The sequence below is a fragment of the Amblyraja radiata genome, chromosome 7 (genome assembly GCF_010909765.2).
Source record: "Amblyraja radiata isolate CabotCenter1 chromosome 7, sAmbRad1.1.pri, whole genome shotgun sequence".
In the NCBI taxonomy this organism is placed as follows: domain Eukaryota; kingdom Metazoa; phylum Chordata; class Chondrichthyes; order Rajiformes; family Rajidae; genus Amblyraja; species Amblyraja radiata.
In genome coordinates, this window is record NC_045962.1 from 39,716,013 (window position 1) to 39,730,388 (window position 14,376).

General features: G+C 45.2%; 1 protein-coding gene across 24 annotated transcripts in view; it reads right to left on the reverse strand.

Moving 5' to 3' along the window:
- lrrfip1 (LRR binding FLII interacting protein 1) overlaps positions 1 to 14,376 on the reverse strand; it is a 147,119-nt gene that overhangs the window by 90,828 nt on the left and 41,915 nt on the right. The gene's annotated exons all lie outside the window — the stretch shown is intronic.

Genomic DNA, 14,376 nt, shown 5'->3' on the forward strand with positions numbered 1-14,376 from the left:
GACAACAAGCTAGTTACTTAACCTCCAGTCAAAATAACACCCTTCCACCATGACCCTTCATTTTCTATGGCCAAGCCGATTTTGAATCCAATCTGCCAAATCTCACTACAGAGCACAATAACATCTGTACTGCTCTAGTTTATCTGTATGTGAACAAAGGAGAACCTGGCACAGGATAATTTGCAACTTTGTCAACGACCTTTACGTGGCGAATATTTGCATAACTTGGCAAGCAACGTATTTCACTGTGACTGTGATAATTATAAGAACAAGAGTATGCAGAGGCTTAAGGTTGCATACAATGATGCAATGAGGTTGCTACTTCGTGTCCCTAGGTGGCATAGTGCCAGTCAATTGTTTGTGTCCACTAGAGTGCCAACCTGTGAGGCACTCTTAAGACAGCTGATGTTTAGTTTTATGTGTCGCCTGGACAAATCAGAGAACCACATAATTGAAGCCCTAGTCAGCCCTCTGAAAAGCTGCTATAGATTCACTTCTAGGCTAAGACGGCATTGGTGCAATAGCTTATATATATTTTAGGCTAATATGCAATTTTTTAATGTATCTTTGTAATTCTTTGTACTGTTTGATGTGTTATATGGACCTGTGTCTGAAATAAAGCTTTAATAATTGTCACATGTGACAATAAAGTATTCAATTCAATTCAAGTCATAGAAACATAGAAAATAGGTGCAGGAGGAGGCCATTCGGCCCTTCGAGCCAGCACCGCCATTCATTGTGATCATGGCTGATCGTCCCCTATCAATAACCCGTGCCTGCCTTCTCCCCCATATCCCTCGAGTCCACTAGCCCCTAGAGCTCTATCTAACTCTCTCTTAAATCCATCCAGTGACTTGGCCGCCACTGCCCTCAGTGGCAGGGAATTCCATAAATTCACAACTCTCTGGGTGAAAACGTTTTTTCTCACCTCAGTCTTAAATGACCTCCCCTTTATTCTAAGACTGTGGCCCCTGGTTCTGGACTCGCTCAACATTGGGAACATTTTTCCTGCATCTAGCTTGTCCAGTCCTTTTATAATTTTATATGTTTCTATAAGATCCCCCTCATCCTTCTAAACTCCAGTGAATACAAGTCAACAGCAAATACTCCGTCTCAGAATTCTAGATACTAAGAACAGTATTTAATACATTTCAATTGACTGTAAAATTCTCTCGAATTCCAACTATTGATCATAATATTTTGGGGAAATACCCATCTTTTACTGCACAGTATATTGCTACATATGCCAGTTCCATGTCAACTCTTATCTGATAGCATTCTGATAAAACTTTGTCATCAAATGGTGTCTCTGTACATTGTTCCGTTCTGCCGTGCTAATTAGATAGAATCTTGTGCAGCTTCCTTCTCTCACATAACATTTCTGATATCCTCTTTCAGCGGAGTTCACTAAACACTGCTGGTTTCTTCTCTGTGGTAAACCATTCAGTTTGGCTATGGTTTGTGCACCTATAGATCAGCTGCAGTATTCTGTCTTGTCATTGTGACCTTTTTTTGAGCATGGATAACAAAACCAGCAGGTAAGTTAAAACCGGCTAGACTAGTGCAGATGCATAAAACAGTCACACCCTCTCTCACTACACAGCCACCCAAGGCACCGGCATTCCTCAAGCATTGTACTGGTTTATCACATCGCCTGCCATCATCAGATGCTTCACGAGCTCGCTTTCTCTATGAGCTATCGGCAGGGAGAATGCTAAAAGCAGACAACCTATAAGGAAACTGTTCCAGAAATTATGTCTTCTTGTAGGTCAGTGCAGAAAGAACCAAAAGACCAAAAGTAATAGGATTCAGACAAGTTTCCATATGTACCACACATAGATCTGTTCAGCCTGGCCAAACTGCAAAACTCACCCATATTATCTTAGGGGAGTCTAGTACAATGCTTCTTAAACTGGTGAATGGTTCACCCAAGGCCGAATGAAATTATTTTGGGGTGAATGAAACTAGGGGGGTGAATGAAGGGTGAATGACTTAATTTATTCAGATATTTATATATTTGTTTTCTATACTTAAAGAAGGCATTGCCATTAAAGTGGTTAGTAAGCTCTTATTGGTTTTAATGGCAGTGGAGCTGGAAATTTGATTTGTTTTTTTCTCTCTACCTATGGTTTTCTAATTTTAAAGTAGCAGGATATTTCCCAAATTTACTGTAATATAACCTTTTAGGGAAGACCAGACGAGCTAGTGGGATCATAATCTATACATAACTAATCTATACGTAACTAAAACTCTGATCTTGTGATCTTCCGGTTTGTGCGATCTTTCTATTTGTGCAAAAAAGGTTTGCGATAGCGCTACGATTTTTCGCCAGTTCACTCACCGTTCTCCTGTGCTGCGATTGCACCAGGTTTCGTTCTGATCGGTTCAATGTCGTAAAAGTTAGCAAGGTTTAAAATATCTTAAAAAACACGTGTGCGCAGTTCGATCTGTTCTCCTGCTGTTCAGCGCCACGCGGATTAGTCTCTTCCCCTGTCACTCACCGGGACAGTCCACCCCTTCCTGCGCCATCGCATCTTTACTGGAGCTAAGGATAGCCGGCGAAGGTTTCCAACGAGTAACTTTCGGAGGGACCCGAAGCAGCCCAGCCCCAAGCAGCCCAGCGTCGGAGACCCTGCCCAGCCCAGCGTGGGAGACCCAGCCTAGCCCAGAGTCGGAGACCCAGCCCGGCCCAGAGTCGGAGACCCAGCCCAGCCCGGAGTCGGAGATGTCGCCAAACAGAAAACGGAGACTCTGATCCCGGCGGAGGAGAACGGCCAGCAACCAGCACCCGCTGTGAGTCCCCATCGCACCGCCAATTTCAGCCACTACCACTTGTTCCCCCACGCTGGCTCCTCCCCCCCTCCCCGTGATACCCCCTCTCTACCCCTCCCCGTGATGCCCCCTCTCTCCCATGGCTCTTCCCCCGTCTTTTCTCCGAGCTCACGCCCCCCCTCCACCACCGCCCACCCCTCTCCACCCACAACTCCCCCCACCCACACCCCTCGCCCCCCACCCACACCCCTCTCCCCCACAAAATCCCCCCCTCTCCCCCCCCCGCCCACACACACCCTCCCGCCCGCACACACCTCCCCGCCCACACAACCGCCTCCCTCCCCACCAAAGATCTTATAGCAGAGCAAGATAGACCACTCCTCGAAAAACGCGTAGTATGACGTGTGTGATTGTCGACGCCATTTTTGGAGGCATTTTATTGGGCTTTCCCCACACTGTCATGGCGTCCTTATCTAAATCTTCATCTCACTGCTCTGCTGTCAATTGTTCTAATCGTAAATCTAAACGACCCGACCTGTCATTCTTTAGGTTCCCCAATAAAAAAGAAAGGTGAGAACTCTTGTCAGCAGCGGCCTCTGCAGTCCGTCTGTCTTTTTATTGTTTTCTGTCTTGTTCTATGTAGTTTTTATTGTTTTTTTTTGTCGGGGTATGTGTGTGGGGGTGGGGTGGGGTGGGGGAACTTTAAGGTCTTTCCCCTGCACGGGAGACCCGACCTTTTCTTTGTCGGGTCTCCGTTGTCGTTGGGGCTGCAACGTGGAGCGTCCTCCAACAGGAATGACCTGGGGCTCCAGTCGCGGAGCTGCGGATTTACTCACCATCACGGAGCTGGCCGAGTCCGGAGCGGGTGGAGCTGTGGTGGAGCGCTGCTGTGACCCGACACCCGGAGATTCGGAAGCTCCTACCGCAGGTCTGTGAACAGTAATACCGGGAGCCCGCGGGTCCCTGGTGGGAGACCGCTTTTTGGGGCTTCCGCAGCGGCGACTTCTCCCGCCCGAGTTGCGGGGTTGAAGATTACCTGGAGCGGGGCCTACATCACCGCCCCGCGCGGCTTGGAATGGCCGCGGGACTTTGTGAGCGCCCGCCGGGGCTCCAACACCAAGAGCCCGCCGGGGCTCCAACGCCAAGAGCCCGCCGGGGCACGCGTGGCCTTGCATCACCCGGCGTGGCTTTAATGGCTGCGGGACATTTAACATCGCCCGCCGGGGGCTTTGACTCTGTCTTTGACTCTGACATGGGGGGGAGAGGGGAGTGCAGGGGAGAGATATGTTTAAGTTTTGCCTTCCATCACAGTGAGGAGGACTCACTGTGATGGATGTTTATGTGAATTGAATTGTGTTGGTTCTTTTTTTGTATGGCTGCAGAAACCAAATTTCGTTTGAACCTCATGTGAGGTCCAAATGACAAATAAAAGGTATTGTATTGGTATTGTATTGTATTGAAGAAGGATGCAATCAAATATTATACAACTCTGCTCTATCATCTTTGGGTGCAATGGTGGGCCGGGGGGTTCGGCAGCGACCGCAATCAAAGATACGAGAGGAGCTCTGCTCTATAATCTTTGGTCGGAATGGGACGGCTGCACGTGATAATGTGCTATCATTCCACTCCCTCTCCCCCTTCTCCCTGTCCCCCTTCTCCCTCTCCCCCCTTCTCCCTCTCCCCCCTTTTCCCCTTCTCCCTCTCCCCCTTCTTCCTCCCCCCTTCTCCCTCTCTTCTCTCGATCTCTCTCTCCCCTCTCTTCTCTCGATCTCTCTTCTCTCGATCTCTCTCTCCCTCTCTTCTCTCGATCTCTCTCTCTCTCCCTCTCTTCTCTCGATCTCCCTCCCTTCCCTCTCTCCCTCCCTTACCTCTTCGTGAGAGTTGGCAGCTCTGCTATGCCTTGGGTCCAAAAGAGGATAGAAAGAAAATACTTAATGGTCTTTGTAAGAAGATTTTAATAAGCTCTTCTACATTTAAGGTAAATTGACATATTAGAGGCAAAAAGCATCTTCAATATACAGGTCTCTCCACACAACTGAAAACAATTGCATTTAAGTGATATATCATCCATTGTTCAGGCATGTAGTTATGATCATTTTTTTTTCTTATTAGTTAATCCTAAATGATATCTCCTGTAATTTCAGATGTCAACAGTGGATCCAGAATACTCGTCGACAAGATCTCCTGCACCGAACTGCAGAGTATTTGTCAAATAACTGCCGTCTTATGTACATTGTGTGAAATTGTGATTTGTTAACTGCACAAAACTAATGCAAATGGCGATATATTTATTATTGTATCTACGTTGGACATTTTGCTCTTTGGTGTCAGAACGCGGGGTGGGAGATTACAACCTTCACATGGTCCGCCCTGTTTCGACAAATGCAATCAAGTGCACAGTCAAATAAGATCAAATAGAACAAGTTGTCCTCCAACGTTAGGCTGTGCACGCCATACGCAAGAAGAAGAAGAAGTGTCAGAACGCAGTCTGAAGAAGGCTTCCGACCTGCAACGTCACCTAGTCCATTTCTCCAGAGATGCTGCCTGACCCACTGAGTTACTCCAGCATTTTGTGTCTATCTCTGTTTAGATTGGACTCGTGGGTGGAAATTGCGGCTGGTCTGGTGATCTAGAATGAGGGCCAAAGTCTCAGAATATGGGTAATGATATTTAGTAATGAGACAAGGAGCAGTTTCTTCACTCAAGGGCTGGGAATCTTGGAATTCTTGATCGCATGAGATGGTGGAAGTCGAGTCCTTGAAAGGAGAGATATTTTTTTTCAAATACGAAAAGGATGAAGGATAATGGAGAGAATGTGGGAATAAGGTGTTGAGGTGCAGGATCAACAATAATCTTACTGATGGTGGTGTGACCTTAGATGGCTTATCCTTGCTTCTATTTCTTACAGAGATACAGCGCTGAAACAGGCCCTTTGGCCCACCGCGTCCGCTTTGATCAGCGATCCCCGCACACGAACACCATCCTACACACACTAGGGGCAATTTACACTTATACCAAGCCTACAAACCTGTATGTCTTTGGAGTGTGGGAGGAAACCGAAGATCTCGGAGAACACCCATTCAGTCACGGAGAGAACCTACGAACTCCGTACAGACAGCACCCACTGTAAGGCAGCAACTTTACCGCTACACCACCATGCCGCCCTTAATCCACTAGGGCACTAGGTTACAATAAACTTCCTACATATTCCAGGAATGCATCTCATAAAAATGGGAGAGGTTTAAATGCATTGTAAAATCTGCTCTCAGTTTCCTAGATTGCTCTAATGGCCTTTGTATTATTTTCTTTGATTTAAACCATCCATTGTTCTGCATTTAGATTTTATTTTTTCCCCTGTGGACCACAAGCCACTGTTTGTTTCAGGAGTGACTCTAATCTCCAGCGTAATTTGACAAGACAGCCAAGAGGGCAAACACAGGCAGTTCAGAGCTGCTGCCTGTATCGCATGCGAGAACAAGAATGAGACCAACTTGTTTTTTGCAGATCATCAACCCTTGACTGATGTTATCAATGCCGATGGTGACTCAAGGAGACTCAACCAGGTGGTGGTTTACAAAGGTCCATGCCCATTGTTCCTCATGGCATACCACCAGCCTCAACAGATCACCTAGTCATAGAGTCTCACAGCGTAGAAGCAGGCCCTTCAGCTCAACTTGCCCACGCTGGCCAACATTTCCCATTTACACTAGTCCCACATGCCTGCATTTGGCCCATACCCCTCTAAACCTGTCCTAACCATCAAATAACCTAACAGAACTGTCATATGAGGAAAGATTGAAAAGACTAGGCTTGTATTCACTGGAGTTTAGAAGGATGAGGGGGTGTCTTATCATATTGTTTACAGTGTACTATGTTTACAGATTCTGTTGTGCTGCTGAAAGTAAGAATTTAATTGTTCTATCTGGGACAAGCTAGATGCAGGAAATTGTTCTACATGACAATAAAACACTCTTGTTAGATGCAAGGGGATCTTATAGAAACATATAAATGAATAAAAGGACTGAACAAGCTAGATACAGGAAAAATGTTCCCAATGTTGGGCGAGTCCAGAACCAGGGGCCACAGTCTTAGAACAAAGGGGAGGTCATTTAAGACTGAGGTGAGAAAAAACTTTTTCACCCAGAGAGTTGTGAATTTGTGGAATTCCCTGCCACAGAGGGCAGTGGAGGCCAAATCACTGGGTGGATTTAAGAGAGAGTTAGATAGATCTCTAGGGGCTAGTGGAATCAAGGGATATGGGGAGAAGGCAGGCACGGGTTATCGATTGGGGCTGATCAGCCATGATCACAATGAATGGCGGTGCTGGCTCGAAGGGCCGAATGGCCTCCTCCTGCACCTATTTTCTATGTTTCTAGAACACTCATCCAGCCCACCAGCTCATCCCGTAGTCAATTCATCAGCTTTTCCATAAGAACTTCCATCAGTTCTTCCAAAAGAACGACAATCAGCCAATCTCGATTACCCTCAGCACATCAAGCAGCCCCTTAATTCACCCAGAAGTCTGAACTATTGAATGCTCACTGCATCTCTTTCCATGTCGGCAAGTTAATATCCAGCTGCATGAACCATGTGAAAAGGGAATAAATAGATGCATGTGGTGCAGTGATTTGTGCAGCACTATAGGCCTGGAGACCAAGAGGAGTTCACCATTGAACGGAGTTTGAACGGGGGGCTTGAGGCCCCCGACCGAGGAAGAACAAAAGGAAGGGACTTGAACTTTATTTCGCCTTCCATCACAGTGAGGAATGTGTAGGAATCACTGTGGTGAATGTCCGTATTAAAATGTGTTTTTGAGTGCTGTTGCTTTTAATTGCATGACTGACCTGGCCAATGAAATTCCTCGTATGTTGCAAAACATACTTGGCAAATAAAATCTGATTATGATTCTGAAAAGCCTTTCCCTTCCATACTCTTTCCTCTCTTTGATCTTTTTGCAGTTGACTGCCTTTCTGCACTTGTTGCAAGAGATTGTCGCGGCATCCAGCATCCTCGGAGAATGTAGAATTAAAGGCAGAGGCAATGCCAGTTTTAAAGATGGTTATTTGCCTCAAGATTGGATTATTGTATCTCCAGAACCTCCCCAGAGGCTCTGGGAGACACAAGGTTCAAGAAGGAATACAAAAAGACTAATTAGGAAGAATATTAAGAGTAAGATTTTCAATTAAAATACTGTAATTGATGGAACCTTGCCTTTAAATTGGTTCTTGGATGAAACCCTGATGGTTCTCACATTGTCTCTTTAAATTTACACTCCTTTTCACACTTGCATTAAAACACACAGCCACCGCCATTCACAGTGATACTGCCCGGCAGTCTCATAATTACAGTCAACACAACCACCTTGACAGCCACACAAAATGATGTAAATAAAAATATTTTTCCTTGTTTAAGAAGTTCAATTTAGAATTATTTGAAATTGTGGGGGTTGGTACAAAATACTGCTGACCCACAAATGTGTTGCTATGAGACATTCACATTTAAAAAATCCATGTCTCAAAAAAAGCAAGAAGGTGCCCATGTTATTTGACCAACCTATCAGATTAATTTAAATATGTAGGTATGTATGCATTAGTTTTGCTCCTAATTCCCTTTTCCAAATCATTAATATATATGGTAAACAGTTGCGGCCCCAACACCAAGCCTTGCGACAAAAAAATCCAGAAGATTAGTCAAACATGATTTCCCTTTCATAAATCCATGTTGACTTGGACTAATCCTTTTACTGCTATCCAAATGCCCCATTATTACATCTTTAATAATTGACTCCAGCATCTTTCACACCACCAAAGTCGGGCTAACTGGTCTGTAATTCCCCGTTTTCTCTCACGCTCCTTTCTTGAAAAGTGGGATAGCATTAGCTATCCTCCAATCCACAGGAACTGATCGTAAATCTATTGATCGTTGGAAAATGATCATATGTATAAATATATATGTATGTGTATATATGCATGTATGTGTATATATGCATGTATATGTATATGTGTGTATATATGTATGTATATATATGTTTATATATGTGTATGTACGCATATAAATGTATCCATATGTATGCGTGCATTTGTATGTGTGCATATGTATGTGTATACGTATGTATGTATGTGTATATATGTATTTGTGTATATATGTATGTGTATATATATGTGTGTATAAATATATATATATATGCATATATTTATTATTACTATATAATTATATATATAATTGCCTTTATGGTTTATGTATATCATCTTACAAGACAAATAAATTAATAGTGATTATTTAAATCAAAGTTGCTTCTGATCCATGAGAATAAACTTTATTATCTCTAACTTGCCTCTCACACACAGACACACATTCATATATATAAAATATGTATACGTTAAATTTAATTTTGTGCAGTGTGTGTTAGAGCAATACAAGGGAAACTGCACAATACAATGCAAGGGAAACTACGCAAAGGAGGGGGCTGTTCCCGCTACAAGATACTCGAGGATCTTTGCTTTGGATCAAAGATTATAGAGGAGCTCTATAATCTTTGCTTTGGATCTCAGCGGGGGTCGCGTGTAGCATTAAGAAATGGCGGCCGTGACGTTCCGTCACGTACTACACGTCAGTCCATTGGATTTCGGAGGAGTGGTCTATCTTGCTCTGCTATAAGATCTTTGCTCCCCACAACCCCCCATCCCCACAACAACCTCCCCCCCCCCCCACAACAACCCCACTGCACAGTCTAGTCTAGTAAAGAGTCTAGTAAAGTTATAAATGGCAACACTGGTGGATCGCCGAAGGCAACTGTTGAACTGTAACTACTTTGTGTTGCCTATTTATATACTCCATGGGTTTTTTGAGCTAATTTTCCAAAGAAAAAAATGCAGTAATCAAAGCCTGAAAGCGTAGGATGGGGCTGAAGCCCAGTGTTTAGACGTTGGAATGGTTTTTTATCATTCTAATAAAATGATTTTCCAACTCCAGTGGTAATTAAACTTTTTTTTTTCACTCCGTTTTCTTTACATATTTTTAGGATGTTCAAAAGGTTGAATAAAATAAACACTTAAGAAATTAGTTAATTTATTCTTTTTGCTCGTGACAAAATAAATTATATATAAAGTTATATACAAGGGAGAATGACACAAGGGAGAAAATTAGTAAAAAACATAATAAATTTAGTCGAGGGTGAATGAAATTTTGTGATAAAGACTCAAGGGTGAATGACACTGAAATAGTTTAAGAAGCACTGGTCTAGTACACAGTTCACAGCAAAGATCTTACAGCGAGATCTTTGGTTCACAGGTAATAGAATCTTAATGACAATCACCAAATTCAATTGGCCACATCACAACCTTACCAAATCTCCCTCGGGATAGTTTCCTTTATGCAGAAGCCACCGGCTTTGTGCATCAACTTAGTCAGGCAGATGTTAAAGCAGGATGGATGAAAGAAAGCAGGACAAACATCAGCATTAAAGCAATAGACCACCAGTTTCCCCAGGTTTGCCCTCACCTTAAGGGCCTGTCCCACGAGCATGCGACTGCATGCGGCAAGCACGACCTAACGTGGTCGCTTGAGCCGTACGGCCTCGCGAGGCCGGTCCCACTTCGATCGCCGGAGCCGTATGGAGTTGTGCGGAGCTGGTCCCAACATCGCGCGGGGCTCAGAAAAACTGACACTGTCCAAAAATTCCGCAGGGCAACGGCCTGCCGGCCCGCAGCCGCATTGAGGCCGTACGCTGCGCCTCGACGGGCGTGCTCAGCGTCTCAACACCATACGCAGCGTCTTGACGACATATGCCTAGCGCCCCGCGGACTTCACTCGAACCTCACGTCAAATCACTCGACCTCCGCGCGGCCCCCGCTTCCGGTTTGGTCGCGCTCGCCGCATGCAGTCGCATGCTCGTGGGACAAGCCCTATACTGTCCTCAAAGCTTGGAATTGCTCATTCCACACTTCAGTATGAATTGTGATGGAATCTCACCAGAGATGCTGCTGAGCCGCTGTGTTACTCCAGAACTGTGTGTCTGTCTTCAGTTAGAATTGTGTTGGCTTTGTTTTGTCCACTCTAAACATGATTAATATGGCATTCATCATGGGATTATTAAATCTGCTGCAACAACGCAACGGGAACAGAAATGCAAGTGAATCATTGGGTGCAAAGATAGTCATCAAAATGAGACTTTATTCAGACTGCTTTGAAGAAAAAAAACAGAATTTGTGTTTCAGTAAGATCACCCATGAACTCCTCCTCCTTCCTCAGCTTTGCTTCAGAAGACAAGCTCTGCCTCAGCAATCAGCCTTGTGATTCTTCTCTCAGCTGCTTCTTGGGGAAGTATTTTCTTCCATGTTTCAAGGGCCTGTCCCACTTAGGCGATTTTTCAGCGGACTGCCGGCGACTGTCAATTCACCGGCACTCGCCTGAAAAACCGAGAACTGGAACGGCGACTGTCAGAGTGGAACACACACACACACACACACATATCGCAAAGGCGGGGCCAGGGCAAGCGGGGGGAGCGCTGTCTGAAATTCACACAATGCAAAGCCAAGGTGATACAGACACACACCGCAATGAACAGGAAGGTTAAGACGGCTAGCACAGTGTACGGTAAGTCCTTTAAAAGAGGGGGGAAGAAGGAGTGGCGAAGGAGTGGAGACACTTTTAAGAAGCCAGACAACTTTTAATAAGCCAGAGATACACAGCTGTGAAGTTCGGCGGGCATTTAACATTACCGGTCGGTTCTCCTTTGGTTCTGAAAACTCGTGCTTACGTTTTTTCCCCCAATGAGCCAATGAAAATGACCAGTCAGCAAAGGCGATTAACTAAATCTACCTACGACTACCTCGACTACGTATAACTACATGGCGACCCCACTACAACTGTACATATGACTACAGGATTATCGATTTTCTCCATGGCGACCAATTTTCAACATTTTGAAAAATTTGCGGTGACCATACTGAGGCCGCGTTTCCCAGAATGTGGGAACTCCTCGCGACAATGAAGGAGACTCACCAGAGACATCATGTGGCGAGCGCAGAGTATCCTGCACTCGCCTAAAAGTCGCCTAAGTGGGACAGGCCCTTAAGGAGACCAAGGTTACACAATATTTCAGGTGCATTTACATTCCAAACCTTTGCAATTAAGGTCATCATCCCACTTTGGTTCTTAATTATTTGCCATACCTGCATGTCAAATCTCAATGCAAAGTTGTAGAATTTGTGTAGCATGAGAACAGGTCGATCGATCCACTGAGTCTGTCCCAACCATCAAGCACCCATTAATCCAAAACGACACCAATTTCATTTTTTGTTCTGGCACAGAAATGTAGCGGTAGAGTTGCTGCCTTACAACGCCAGACACCCCAAGTTGAATCCTGTCTACGTGTACTGTCTGTACAGTTTTTGTACAAATTTTCCCAGTGACCGCGTGGACTTCCTCCAGATGCTCCGGTTTCCTCCCACACTCCAACGGCATGCGAGTTTGTAGGTTAATCAGCTTCTGTAAATTGTCCCTAGAGAGTAGGATAGATCTAGTGTACAGGGTGATTGTTGGTTAGTGTGGACTCGGTGGGTTGAAAGGTCCTTTTCCACGCTGTACCCTAGAACTAAATTAAACTAAACTTCCAACTCCTTTCAGAATCTACCACTCATGTACACACTAAGGGCAAGTTGCAGTGGCCAATCAACCTACCAGTCTGTATGCCTTTGGGATGTTGGAAGAACCAGGAAAAAACCTAGATGGTAACAGGGACAACATGCAAACTCCACACAGACAGCACTGCTGTAGGTCAAAATTGAACCCAAGTTTGACAGAGCTGAGACAACAGTTTTCCTATTTGTGTCACTGTGTGGCATCTTGTACAAAGACACCCAAATCTTTTTATAATGGCAGTTATACCCCTACTACGTATCAAATCCTACCTACAAAAATACAGGCAGATAAAAACTAAAACTAAAAATATCAGACATGATAATAATAATAAGCTTAATGGCTCCTACACTTTTGTAACACCACTATTTACATAGTCGCTACATTGACGACTGCACTGGTGCTACCTCCTGCACCCATGCAGATCTCACTGACTTCATGCACTGCACCACTATTTCCATCCAGCACTCAAATTCACCTGGACCATTTCCGACATCTCCCTACCGTTTCTAGATCTTACCATCTCCATCACAGGCAACAGAATACTGACCGACATCTACTATAAACCCACTGACGCCCAAAGCTATCTTGTCCCACCCTGCTTCCTGTAAAGACTCTATCCCCTACTCCCAATTCCTCGGTCTACGCCGCATCTGCGCCCAGGATGAGGTGTTCCATACTAGTGCATCGGAGATGTCCTCATCCTTTAGGGAACGGGGGTTCCCCACTTCCATTATAGATGAGGCTCTCACCAGGGTCTCCTCTATATCCCACAGCTCTGCTCTTACTCCCCCTCCCCTATTCGTAACAATGACAGGATCCCCCTTGTCCTCACCTTCCACCCCATCAGCCGTCGCATACAACAAATAATCCTCCGACATTTTCGCCACCTCCAACGGGATCCCACTGCTGGCTACATCTCCCATCTCCTCCCCTTTTTGCTTTCCACATGGACCATTCCCTCCGTACCTCTCTGGTCAATTTGTCCCTTCCCACCCAAACCACCCCCTCCCCAGGTACTTTCCCCTGCAACCGCAGGAAATGCAACACTTTACCTCCCCCCTCGACTCCAACCACTACCAAACCAGTCTTTCCAGGTGAGGCAGAGATTCACCTGCACCTCCTCCAACCTCATCTACTGCATCCGCTGTTCCAGGTGTCAACTGCTCTACAACGGCGAGACCAAGCGCATACTCGGCGATCGCTTTGCTGAACACCTCCGCTCAGTCCATCTTAACCAACCTGATCGCCCGGTTGCTCAGCACTTCAACTCCCCCTCCCATTCCCACTTTGACCTTTCTGTCCTGGGCCTCCTCCATTGCCAGAGTGAGGCCCAGCCCAAATTGGAGGCACAGCACATATTGCGCTTGGGTGGTTTCCACCGCAGCAGTATGAACATTGACCTCTAATTTTAGATAGCCCTTACTTTCTCCCTCCTACCCCTCCCACTTCCCAGTTTTCCCACGTCCTACTGTCTCCGCCTACTTATTTTCATTTTCCCGCCCCCCCGACATCTGTCTGAAGAAGGGTCTCGACCCAAAACGTCTCAAATTCCTTCTCTCCATAGATGCTGCCTCACTCGCTGAGTTTCTCCAGCATTTTTATGTCTACCTTTGATTTTTACAGCATCTGCAGTTCTTTCTTAAACACCACTATTTTTTTGCCTTGCAACATTTAAAATAGATTAGCATTTTCTATTCTTCCTGTGTAATTGGTTAACATTTTCCCACATTGATCCATCTACCATGTTTTTGCCTGCTCACTTTATCTGTCTACGTCTTTTGAAAACTGCGTGCTCGATTTTCGATGACTGGTGATCCCAGCAAAAATCTTCCAATGGGTGGGCTGCTCCCAGTTATTGGATAAAGCTCACACAATCTCTTCAAGTGCAAGTGGTTGGCTCAGCTCTGTCTTAGCTACAAATGACCTTGACAACCAGTGACGCCTTGCCCTAAAGGCTATCAC